The sequence below is a fragment of the Coenobita brevimanus genome, chromosome 28, assembly GCF_032717465.1.
Source record: "Coenobita brevimanus isolate Jiangsu-jjx chromosome 28, ASM3271746v2, whole genome shotgun sequence".
Classification (NCBI taxonomy): Eukaryota; Metazoa; Arthropoda; class Malacostraca; order Decapoda; family Coenobitidae; genus Coenobita; species Coenobita brevimanus.
Window position 1 is genome coordinate 15,212,138 of NC_136981.1, and position 12,400 is coordinate 15,224,537.

General features: G+C 45.0%; 1 protein-coding gene across 1 annotated transcript in view; it reads left to right on the forward strand.

Moving 5' to 3' along the window:
* LOC145394745 (glutamate receptor 1-like) overlaps positions 1-12,400 on the forward strand; it is a 206,702-nt gene that overhangs the window by 59,300 nt on the left and 135,002 nt on the right. The gene's annotated exons all lie outside the window — the stretch shown is intronic.

Consider the following 12,400-nt stretch of genomic DNA (forward strand, 5'->3'; position numbering starts at 1 on the left):
TTGACGTATTTCACCCACGAGACCAACAGCTACACGGCATTCCTGGGGACTGTGTGACACATGGTTCATCTGCAATGAAGAGGAGAAGGCCAATTTCCTGGGGCTGTACTTCTTCATGGGGGTGGTGAATATGCCGACCATCAGGCATTACTGGAGGAGATCCCATCTCCATAACTACCCCCTTTTCCAGCAAGTGATGAGTGGGAGGCATTTCAGGGCCATCCTGAAACACTTCCACACCTTCAACTCACTTGCTATACCCCAGGACAATCGCAACAGGCTCATCAGAGTTGGCATGGTGATGGAGTACCTCCTTCAGCAGATCCAAGACACTTACTTACCCGAGGAGCACCTCAGCCTGGACGAGGGCTTGCTGGCTTGGAAGGGGCTCCCCAGCTTCCACGTCTACAACCCCATGAAGCCCTCAAAGTATTCCATTAAGTTTTATATTCTGGCTGAGGGTTCCTCGGGGTACATCTGGAATTTCAAGGTGTATACAGGGCAGAAGAAGGCACTGCAGACCACCGTTTGGAGCCTCATAGAGCCACTGAAGGATCAGGGATACAAAGTTTACATGGACAACTATTATAACTCTGCATCCCTGTGCGAACGCCTCTTCAGTGCAAGAACTTACATGTGTGGGACCCTATGCCTGCAAGAGGAACACCAAAGCAGCTGCAGGACATCGCCAGGACCAAGAACCTGTCAGAGTGGGGCATGGCAGAGATGCATAAGGACAATGTGATGGTGTTGCTTTGGAAGGACAAGAGCATTGTCAACATGGTCTCCACCTTCCGCAGTACAAGCACTGTCCAGAAGCAGGTTCGAGGGAAGACCAGGAGTCCTGACGGGAGGACAACCTATGTCCGGAAGACCGTGGACAAGCCCATCCTGGTGGAGGACTATAATCGATACATGGGTGGGGTGGACCACTTCAACCAGATGGTCCAGTACTACCCCATCCAGCGGTGGACTGTAAAATGGACCAAGAAGATAACTTTCTACTTCATCCAGATGGCCATGTTCAATGCATTCGCCCTGTACAAGAAGTGCTCGCACAGGTCAGTCAGGTCAGTCAGTCAGTCTGCTGGAGGAGATGAAACAGAGTTGCCCGCATCAGGGCACATCATCCACCATGCCCCTGACCTTCCAACCTGATGGACAGCAGGACCTCTGGCACTTGCAGCACCTGCAGCAGCACCAGCACAGGTGCCATCACCATCGTCTCCTGGGCCAGCACCATCTCCTGGACCAACACCAGCACAGGTGCCAACACCACCATCTCCAGGAGGAGGACCAGCACAGGAGCCAGAGCCACCATCACCTGCAGGACCAACATGGGTGCTGAGATGACCAGCAGCAGTTCCTGGTCTGTCGGGAGAACCTGCTGCCGCTGCCATGCCCGGCCCTGCAGCTGCACCTCTAGGACAACTGGACTGGGGAAGACCAGGAGGACATCCAACCAAGTGTTGTAGAGTTATCAACAACAGAGTGCAGTTGGATCACACACTGGGCCATTCACAGGAGAGGATCCCCAACTGGAGGAGGCTCCGGTGCGCCCTGTGTGCCCTGACGAAGATGAGGAGGGACACAAGTCACATGTGTCCTGTTTGTGATGTGCCACTTTGTGTGGGTGATTGCTTCGAACAATACCATACCGAGCGAAGTATTCCCTAGTGGAGCGTACACACACACACACACACACACACACACACACACACACACACACACACACACACACACACACACACTACATAACTCCTCATCTTCAAATCCCACAAGGTCCTTCAGGCCCCTCAACACCCTTGGAGGAAGTGAGTTTTCCGAATTTTGTTGATATGTATATTGACCTATTATCTATCTATCTATCTATCTATTGCCAGACGTCTCAATCCCGTTTGGGGTGGCCACAAACAAATCGCCTCCAAGTCGCCCTGTCCCCCACCATTTCACTGCCCTGCTCCCAACTCACACCCCCCTCTCTCATATACCTCTCCACCCCATCCCTCCATCTCATCCTCGGCCTCCCCCTCCCTCTTCCCCCCTCCACCTCACTCACATGCACTCTCATCGTCAGTCTTTCACCCTCCATCCTCTCCACATGGCCAAACCACCTCAGTGTATTCCTCATAACGCTTCCTATCACATCCACATCAACACCACAACGCTCCTTTATATCCGCATTTGTCAGCCTGTCTCTCCATGTGACTCCACAGGCTCCTCTTAAATAACTCATTTCCACTGCTCTCACTCTTGACTTGTGTCCTTCCAACAACGTCCAAGCTTCACTTCCGTACGTTAGATTTGGTATCACAATACTGTCATGTAGTAACTTTTTCACTTCCGTGCTCACTTCCCTGTTTCTTATCACTGCTTTAAAAGAACCAGCAACCTTTCTTCCCTGCTGTACCCTTTCAAGCACTTCACCCTCCAAACCTCCATCCTTACTCATCACACTATCCAAGTACTTAAACATACTCACATTTTCCTATTCCTCACCATCCAACCTCGCTATACATTCACTGACTTCACCTCTCTCAAAGACCATCACTTTACTCTTCCCTACATTCACCTTTACATTCCGTTTCTTACACACTCTCTCAAACTCATCCACCAAGCCTTGCAACTCCCCTTCGTCTTCACTCAACAACACAGTATCATCTGCAAACAACAGTACAGGGAGTTTCCAAACACTATCTTCTCTCACCACGGCCACTCCAACATCCACTACCCTACCTTGTACCTCTTTTATTACCCCATCCATGTACAGATTGAACAACCATGGAGACATGACACATCCCTGTTTCAAACCAACTTTCAAAGAGAAAAATTCACTTAGTTCACCATCAACATGCACTGCAGCCTTCGCACCATCATACATACTCTTCACAGCATTCAACAACTTCCCATCTACTCCATATATTCTTAACACTTTCCACCATCCTTGTCTATCCACCCTGTCATATGCTTTCTCCAAATCCATGAAAGCCGCATACAACTTCTTTCCCTTCTCTAGAAACTTTTCCACTAAAGATCTAAGAATGAATATCTGATCTACACAACCTCTTCCCTTCCTAAAGCCTCTTTGTTCTTCTCCAACTAATTTCTCTGATCTTTCTCTAACTCTGTCAATAAGTATCCTACCATACACTTTTCCTATTATACTAAGAAGACAAATGCCCCTATGATTACCACACCCTTCTTTTTCCCCTTTTCCTTTGTACAAGGGAATAATTATACCTGACTTCCAATCCTCTGGGACTCTACCTTCCTCCCAGGCCAATCTGCACATCTTCCACATCCATTCTACTACTATCTCTCCCCCATGCTTCAGCATTTCACCACACACTCCTTCAATTCCTGGAGCTTTCCCCGATTTAACTTTCTTCATTGCTTCCACAACTTCTATCCTACTGATTTCTTCCTGTCTTCTCACCTCCCTCCTTCTCCCAGCCATTCCCCAGCCACCTATACTCGCATTACTTCCATCCTCTACGTTCAACAGTTCCTATTATCATTACCCCTATATTTTCACACAAATAACCATTTTCTACATAGTACACATATGGCAGAAAGTACAGCTTCATTAGCAGTAACTAGAACAAATTAGAGTTCATGTTTAGTAGGTTATAACCATAAAAAATTAACCCTTGAAAATTTTACAGTCTGTACATAAAAGGAGAAAAGAAAGAAAAAAAGGCTTTGGGAGCATAGTCTTCAGGCAGAGGGGGGGGGAGACTTTTTTTTTTTTTTCTCTTGCAGTAAAACTAGGTAGCGATTGGAGGAGTAATCTAGCTTTGTCATCCTATTACTTGAAAACTATTGGACTACTGACTTCCTGTAAGAACCATGATAAAGAGCAGTAAATTCTACATATGTTCACTACAAAAATATAAGCCTTTGGGACCATATTATGTAAGAAAAGGCAGGGGAATGGAGTGTGTGTTTTTTTTTTTCTCGCTTGCAGTAATAGTCGAAAACGCTCGGTGGAGTAATCTCATTTTGTCGGCCAATTACTCAAAAACTATTGGCTGTATCGATTTCCTGTAAGAACCATGATAAAGAACAGTAAATTCTGCGTATGTAGAGGACATAACAAGGTAATACCTGTGATAAAAAGTCACTGTTACGTGGCGGGAATATAGCGTTTCCTGTGCGCGCATGACGAAAGTAATGCACGGCCATGAGTACCCAGTATTTTTTTTGCGATTTACACGGAAACTATGAGGCATATCGAAAATCTGTTTAGACCATGAGAAAGCTCATGAAACTCTACAAAATATTATGAAATAAAAACGTAAGGTGTGCGAGAAAACTTTTGCAGGAAAGCTCCCTGTACAAAAAAGTTTTTTTTTTTTTAATGGGTTTCAGTTTTTGGCTATTTTCTGGAAAACTACAAATCCTATCACAACCGGATGTTTCTCATTAGAAAACTGATGAAATTCTGTATCAAAACTTCTTATAATATTTTCATGTATGACGGAAATCATTTGAATGGTGATGCTGGGAAGTGAAATTGATGTTGCAAAATGTTTATTCAGGGCCGCCTAATGTAGTTTTATTTGCCTTTCCCTTTTTTTTTTTTTTTTCGTGCCTATCAGCTAGAACAAACATTGACGAATAAGATCATATAGGTTTCATGGCAGTATATTGAGGTTTGAGTGGTGAAAATAAGATGAGAATATCTGTTTTCAGTGGCGAGCGGGTGGGCTGGGTGGCCAGCCATTCAAAAGCGTGCACGAGGGGGTTAAACTAACCTTACTTTACGAAATGATTGATTTCACAGTATGCCTATAACAAACACATGTATATTTATTTATATAAATATATATATTGACTTATAGTTAAACATATGTCAATAAGATATCCAACTATCTCCCTGACGTATATATTTCATAAAATATTGTTGGTAAATGGCACAGTACTTGATGGCACAGTACATGCGGATACTTTCAGCACAGCAACTATAAGGGTACTCAGCGCATGCACACTGAGCAGAATGGTAACTTCCAGCGTAAGTCACTCCATGCATACGACACCGGGTATATTGGTAGCACAATCCATGCTTTCAAGGTTAGGACAGACGAACATATGGGTCAGTCGAGCAGGACAGACTGAAAACTCAGGTCCCCTCCACACTCAGCAATAAGAGACCATTGTGAATCTTGTGATATCATACTTAAAAAAAGAGTGCTTTAAAATATTATCTTGTTCATCAAACAGTATTCAAAGATTGATAAAATCAATATGTATTAAGATCCATAACTCATCTCTAATTAACACCATGTCTGCAGTACCTGTCTATGTTTTGTTACTCTGTTTTAGTACTCTTACTGGGATGAATGGTTGCAGAGAGGACGGACGTGTGCTGAACTCTCCTCCAGATTCTAGGGCTGCCCCACCGGAAATAGTTTTGCACTTTCCCTTAATAAAGTTAGATTAGCTAGTGTTCACATTCCTCCCTACCCTTATTAGAGATATAGTAGGTGTCTGTATCTGTTTACTGAGATTGCCTTTGTTTTCTCGCCTCTGGAGTGTACCCCCCACTGATCGCTCTGGGGTGTGAGTTATACACAGGCGCGTCCTCCTGAGAGTGGTTTGAAAGGGTAATCTCAGGCTAGGTGTTTCTTTCCCAGGTACTTTGTCCCTTACTTGTTTCTCTCCTTCTTCCCACTCTCCCCTCACGGGGGGAGTGGTTACTATGACAGACACCCCTGCCGCCTCTCCCCCCTTCAGGGGGGGAGGTGGTCCTGACGAATGTAGGAACGACCGGACTGACCACCCCCAGACAGACGGACGCCAGACTCGAGCCCCACTTGACATTCCTGTAGCTAATGCGACATACGTCACCATTCATGCGCTAGGTTCCACTCCCCTGTCCACTCTCAATCCCTTCCTTATCAAGAAGGTGATTGACCACTGTGTGGGAGAAGTTGAACAAGTAAAAAAACTTGCTAATGGAGATCTCCTGGTCAAAACTGTAAACTCAGCACAGGTAAAGGATTTGTTGAAACTGCGCAAATTCCATTTTTACAATGTCGAAGCCAAAATCCCAGTCTCCATGAATTCTTGCAAGGGTGTTGTCACTTGCAGGGATCTCATGGTGATGAGCGAGGACGAGATCGTAAGTGAACTGGTGCAGCAAGATGTCATTGAGGCTAAATTCATAACTCGTTACTCAGAAGGCATAGGGATGAAGACAGCAACTAACATCCTGATGTTTGCCAAATCTTCTCTTCCTAGTGATATCAAAGTTGGTTACAAAATCATTCACGTTCGGCTGTACATCCCTAACCGTTTGCGCTGCTTGAAATGCCAGCTGTATAGGCATGGTACAAAGACTTGTCAGGCTTCCCAGCCAGTGTACGGCAAGTTTGCAAGCCAGGGTCATGATGCGGAAAGTTGCACATCAGAGACAGTACGTTGCTTTCACTGCAAGGGTACTCACTCCACTTCCTCTAGGGATTGTCCCAAGTGGAAGGAGGAGAAGGAGGTCTGCACAGTGAAGGCAACTGAGGGTATTTCCTTCTACGAAGCTACGAAAAAGGTGAAGGAGTTGCATGCAACTCCCACGCCGAATAGGTCCTATGTTTCGTCGGTAATGTCCCGTCCTGTGATGTGCTCTGTCAAGACGCAGACTGACCTTGTCCTCCCTCCTGTCACTCACAGTACAACTCCATCTCGACCTCCTGTCCGCTCCAACTCTCTCACTGACGTCCCTAAGGCTTCAACTTATTCTCAGGCTGCTGCTGCCTCTCCATCAGTACGGTCTAAAGCGAAGTCTGACAAGCCTACTAAGAATAACATGACCACCCTCACGAAACAGTCACGTCCTCATGTCCTTCCGGTTCCTACTCCAACGAGGGAGAGAAAGGTTAGCTCTTCCTCGGGGAAGGCTGGGAACCTAGTTATTGATGAAAATATGGAGTTTTCCATCAACAAGCACCAGGATAGGTCTCCCGGTAGTCGCCCGCCAGAAGGCAGGCGACAAAAAAACACGAAGCACACTGGCCCCCAACGAAAATCTTAAACTGCCGCATTCACTCTATTACAGTGGAATTGTAGAGGTGTCAGGAATAAGTTACGAAATATAGCAATCTTCCTGTCATTACACAGGCCAGACATTATTTGTTTACAGGAGACGCACCTAGATGATCACCCTGATCCTCCACAGTTAAAACACTACCACCCGTATAGAAGATATGGAGGTCATGGAGTCGCCATATAGACACACAAATCACACCCACAAACGGAAGTGATTCAAAATTCTACTCTGGAAGCGGTCGCGTGCAGAGTAAAATTTAATAACAAGTATCTGTCTATTTGCTCTCTGTACTGTCCTCCATATGGCCCCATTGATAGTGATGCTTTAAATTCACTAGTTGAACATCTCCCTGGGAATAAGTTAGTGTTGGGCGATTTTTACGCCCATCACTATCAATGGGGTAGCTTAAGGATTGATGGTCGTGGGGAGCAAGTAGCCGACCTAATACTACAGTCCAACCTCTGTCTTCTGAACGATGGTAGAGCGACTCATGTAGATGATCGTACTGGTAACTTTTCGGCCATTGACTTATCTCTGGCCTCCCCTGGTATACATCAAGATTTTTTATGGAATCCTTATGACGACTCCTTGGGAAGTGATCATATACCCATCTGTCTTTCTTATACATGCGACATCGTTTCGGACCCTCCACCTCCAAAATTTAATTATAAGAAAGCAGATTGAGGATCCTTCTCAAGGATCGCCAGTTTAGATATATCTGGGGAGACCACAAATGTTAAGGTCGAAAATTTAACCCAATCCATATTACACGCAGCTGAGGCTGCTATTCCCGAGACTTCTACAGTTGATGTGAAGCATAGAGCACATTGGTGGATGCCGGATTGCCGACAAGCATTAAGAAAACGCAATAGGAGATACAGGATTTTTGATGGTCAGCCCACTGAGAAAAATTTTATTGCATACAAACAGACACGGGCTGAAGCAAGGAGAATAATAAGAAGGGCCAAACGCGACTCCTGGCGGTCCTTTGTGTCCACGGTGACTCGTACAACACCATTAAGTAAAGTCTGGTCCATTATAAGAATATTAAATAATAAAGGCCCATACTTCCCAATTACCCCTCTGCAAGTAAATAATAACATCTACGACAAGCCTGTGGACGTTGCTAACATTCTCGCCAGCAGTTTTTCTCATGTAAGTAGCTCAGCCAATTATATCCGCGTTTCCAACATCATAAATGCATGGCTGAGCTACAGATTATTGACTTTGCCACAGAAGACGTAGACTCCCCGTACAACAAAGAGTTTACGCTAGATGAACTGCTCCTTGCCCTTAAATCCTGTAAAGACACCAGCCCTGGACCAGACACCATCACGTACGGTATGATCCAGCATCTTAATCAGGACAACCTGATTAAGATGTTAGCATTGTACAATGAGATTTGGGCGTCTCGAACGTTCCCAAACTCATGGCACTTTGCGCACGTCATACCGATACCCAAAGAGGCTGGTCGTCTTATGAATCCCACTTCATTTGGTCCTATTGTGTTGACTTCTTGCCTATGTAAGGTCATGGAATGTATGGTAAACAATAGGCTTCTTTTTGTTTTAGAGTGGAAGAATTTGTTAAGTGATCAACAATGTGGCTTCCGTAAATACAGAAGTTCACTAGATCATTTAATGAATTTGGAGCATTGTATTTCAGAGGCATTTGCCAATAAAGAATTCATGATAGGGGTGTTCTTGGACATCCATAAAGCCTGTGACATGACATGGCGACACAGTATACTAATGAAGCTCTATGCTTATGGTTTAAGAGGAAATTTGCCTATTTTTATTTCAAATTTCTTAAGGGACAGGACTTTCTCTGTCAAACTCCCCCATAAAGTAACATCGGATATATTTATCCAGGAAAACGGGGTACGACAGGGAAGTGTGCTTAGTCCTACTTTATTTAGTATTATGATCAATGATATTCTGTCATCAGCTCCCAGCCCGAGGAATCTTAAATACTCACTCTTCGCTGACGATTGTGCAATATGGCACTCTTCCCATAATGCACAATTTTCGGCTGGGCGGATTCATGCAGACCTTGACTCTGTCCACCAATGGGCCTTGCAGTGGGGATTTAAGTTTTCCTTCCGTAAGTGTGCCGCTGTAGTTTTTACAACCCGTAACGTACCTAATTTGTGCTTAACTTTGGATAATCAGGCGGTACCTTTTCAAAATTCTATAAAGTTTTTGGGAATTCATTTTGATCGTCGTTTGAACTTTAAAATTCATGTTAATACTTTGCTTGCTCGTTGTGATAAACTAGTAAATGTCCTCAAGTACCTAGTGGGTACTACATGGGGTGCTGACAGAAAATCTTTATTAATAGTGTGTAAGTCCCTTATTCGATCGAAGCTAGACTATGGCGCACAGGTGTATGGCTCGGCATCCGATGCCACGCTGAAAGGATTGGATGTGTTGCAGAATAAATGTTTGTGAATGTGCCTTGGAGCTGTCCGGTGTACCCGTGTAGCTCGTATGGAAGTGGAGTCGAATGTGCCTCCCCTCCATATTCGCCGTGACCGCCTAGCATTATCGTACGGCTTACGAACATTAAGGAAAAGTAATATCAGCAATGTGGCCTGTACCCCCCTGTGTCAGTACCACCACCTTCTGCGGGGGATGCGTCGGCCACTTGCCATTTGCCTCCACTTACTCAGGAGCTTGGTGTGGATCTCCGTGACTGTGACAAGTTGGTGTTTAAAAATATAGTGCCTTGGGAGCCACCCAGCTTTACAGTGGATGTATCATGGCTCCCAGCACCAAAGGCCAAGGCACCAGAGGTGGAGGTCCACCACTTGTTTCGTAACATCATCGTTCGTCACTTGGGGTCCCATCAATTGTACACCGATGGTTCCAAGTCGAGTGAATGTGTGGGTGCAAGTGTCTAGTAGACTGAATGTGCCCTCAGGTATCGGTTGCCGACTCATACATCTGTGTTTACCTCCGAACTTTTTGCTATTGACAAAGCCATAGACTATGCTCTCAATTCTAGGCATGACTCATTTGTCATATTTTCAGATTCAAAATCAGCCCTTCAGGCAATTGCATCTTGTACTACAGACTCTCACGAGATCCAGGGCCGCATCATTAATGAGTTGCATTCATGCAACAAGTCATTCACGCTGATCTGGGTGCCTGGTCATTGTCGTATCTATGGCAATGAGCAGGCTGACTTACTTGCAAGTTCGGCTGTAGAGCTCGGGGAGTACTTGGGACGTTCCTCGTGATCTACGGTCGAGTCTCTATCTCGGAAAAAAATCAATAAATCTTCTGTGGCAAGGTCAGTGGACCAAACTAAATATTCAAACTTGTAAGCCGTACCTGGGCGACTGGGACACTGCCAACCTCCCCAGTCGCCTTGAAGGAAAAGTATTGGCACGGTTACGGCTCAATGCCACCATTTTAACCCACATAAAACCATATATGGAAAGACGCTTCCCACCGCACTGTGACATCTGTAATGCGGTGTTATCTATCAGTCATATCATCCTGTGCTGTCGGTGATTTATTAGTGAACGTGTTTCACTTATAAATTACTGCGACACAGTAGACGTCCCCTTCACCCTTTCCACCATCCTGGGTGATGGGGACATTGTTATGACTGATAAACTGATGGCTTTCTTGAGAGAGACTGGACTGATCAGAGTGATGTGACTTTTTTACTGTGTGGTTATGGTTTTTATCAACGGTAAATATGTATATATTGTAATATTAATTAGGGTTGACAGTTGACATATTTGAAAAAGCTCCTCCTCCCACTGATCTATTTCTAATATAGATGTCCCCTACATTAAGCCAAGTTCCTCGCCTGACAATCATCAGCTGATGAGTGCAAGTGTTCAATATAGGAAGGTATTGGGCACTTGCAGTCGATGGTGGTCGCGGGCGAGGTTCTTCACTTTTTGCATAAATTATATAAATACATTATACCATCTTGCTTAAGTTATTCTAATTAGGGACGACAGCTGACGTATATGGAAATGTTCCTGACTCGTCTGGTTCCCTTTCATATATTGATGTCCCATATAATTAGGTTGTGCCTCGACTGACAGTCACCAGGTGATGAGTGTAGGTATGTAATGTAGAAAGGCATTACATATCTGCAGTCGATGGTGTTCTCTTGGTCGAGGCTTTTTTACCATTAGTGTAGTGTAGGTCTAGTTATTTGTCTTTTAGGATTTAGTATAGGTTAGCGATTTGTCTGTTAGGTGATTAGTTTTAGGGTATTTAGATTAGATATTTTTTATTATAAGTAATATAAGGTTAAAATTATAAAAAAAAAAAATAAAAAATGATGAAAATAAAAATACAAAAAAATAATAAAATAAAAATTATTATATATATATGTACGTGTGCATGAAAGTGTGTACGTAGATATGCATGGATGTGTGTATGTATGTATGTATGTATATATATATGTTCGTATATATATGTATATATGTGTCAATGTATATTCATATATATATTTTTGCGTTAATGACCAGGGGCTCCGGCCTCAGTGGTCGATAGGCAAAAAAAAAAAAAAAAAAAAAAGTACTCTTACCAGGAGAGAGACTAGCAGAGGGAGGACGACCAGCAATGATGGACGCAACATCTCCTGCTACTGCCTGCAACCCGTTGAGGGGGGGCAAACAGCCAACCACAGTCTCCGGCAACCCAGACGAAGATCAGGGGGACCGTGGTTGGTTTAACGTCAGGTCAGGGTACAGCTTCTTTAAGTGCCAGGATACTGGCGTTGATGTTTTCGTGCACAGCCAGGCTGTTGTTAAACCAAACCCAAGGCACCTCCAATGCACCCTTAAGGAAGGCGAGACAGTAGAGTTTAGTCTCTTTGGGACTCCTAAGGGTCCTGAGGGTCAGGATGTCACTGGGCCAGGGGGCATGGCCGTGCAGTGTTCTGCCCATGCACGGCGATGCCTCGCAGCCTGGGGATGCCAGGCCAGGGGTCCTGGGAGTCCTTGGGAGATAAACACCATCGTGGAAATGTGCATTGTGACGGTGAGGGCTTTATGTGGGGGTGATAAGGAGGCTTTGGATATTCTCCTCTCCCAAATTTTTTAGGAGAACAGGCTGCCTCCCCTTGTCATCCCGGAGTGCTTTGCCTCCACTGTACATTCTGTCCCTCACCTCCAGGAGCGTTGGGCCCGGCAGCCACGTCCTGCTGCCCCCCACACAATGCCATGGAAGAAGAACAGGCTGGAGGCTTCCCTCAACCGGAGGACCGTCACATCAATCACCGACCCTGTTATGGACCTGGCCAAGATACAGACTGCTGCTGAAGTGCACCAATTGCCGTCAGTGACCGAGGAAGGGTGGGACTCTTCTGACTCTGTCTCCATGG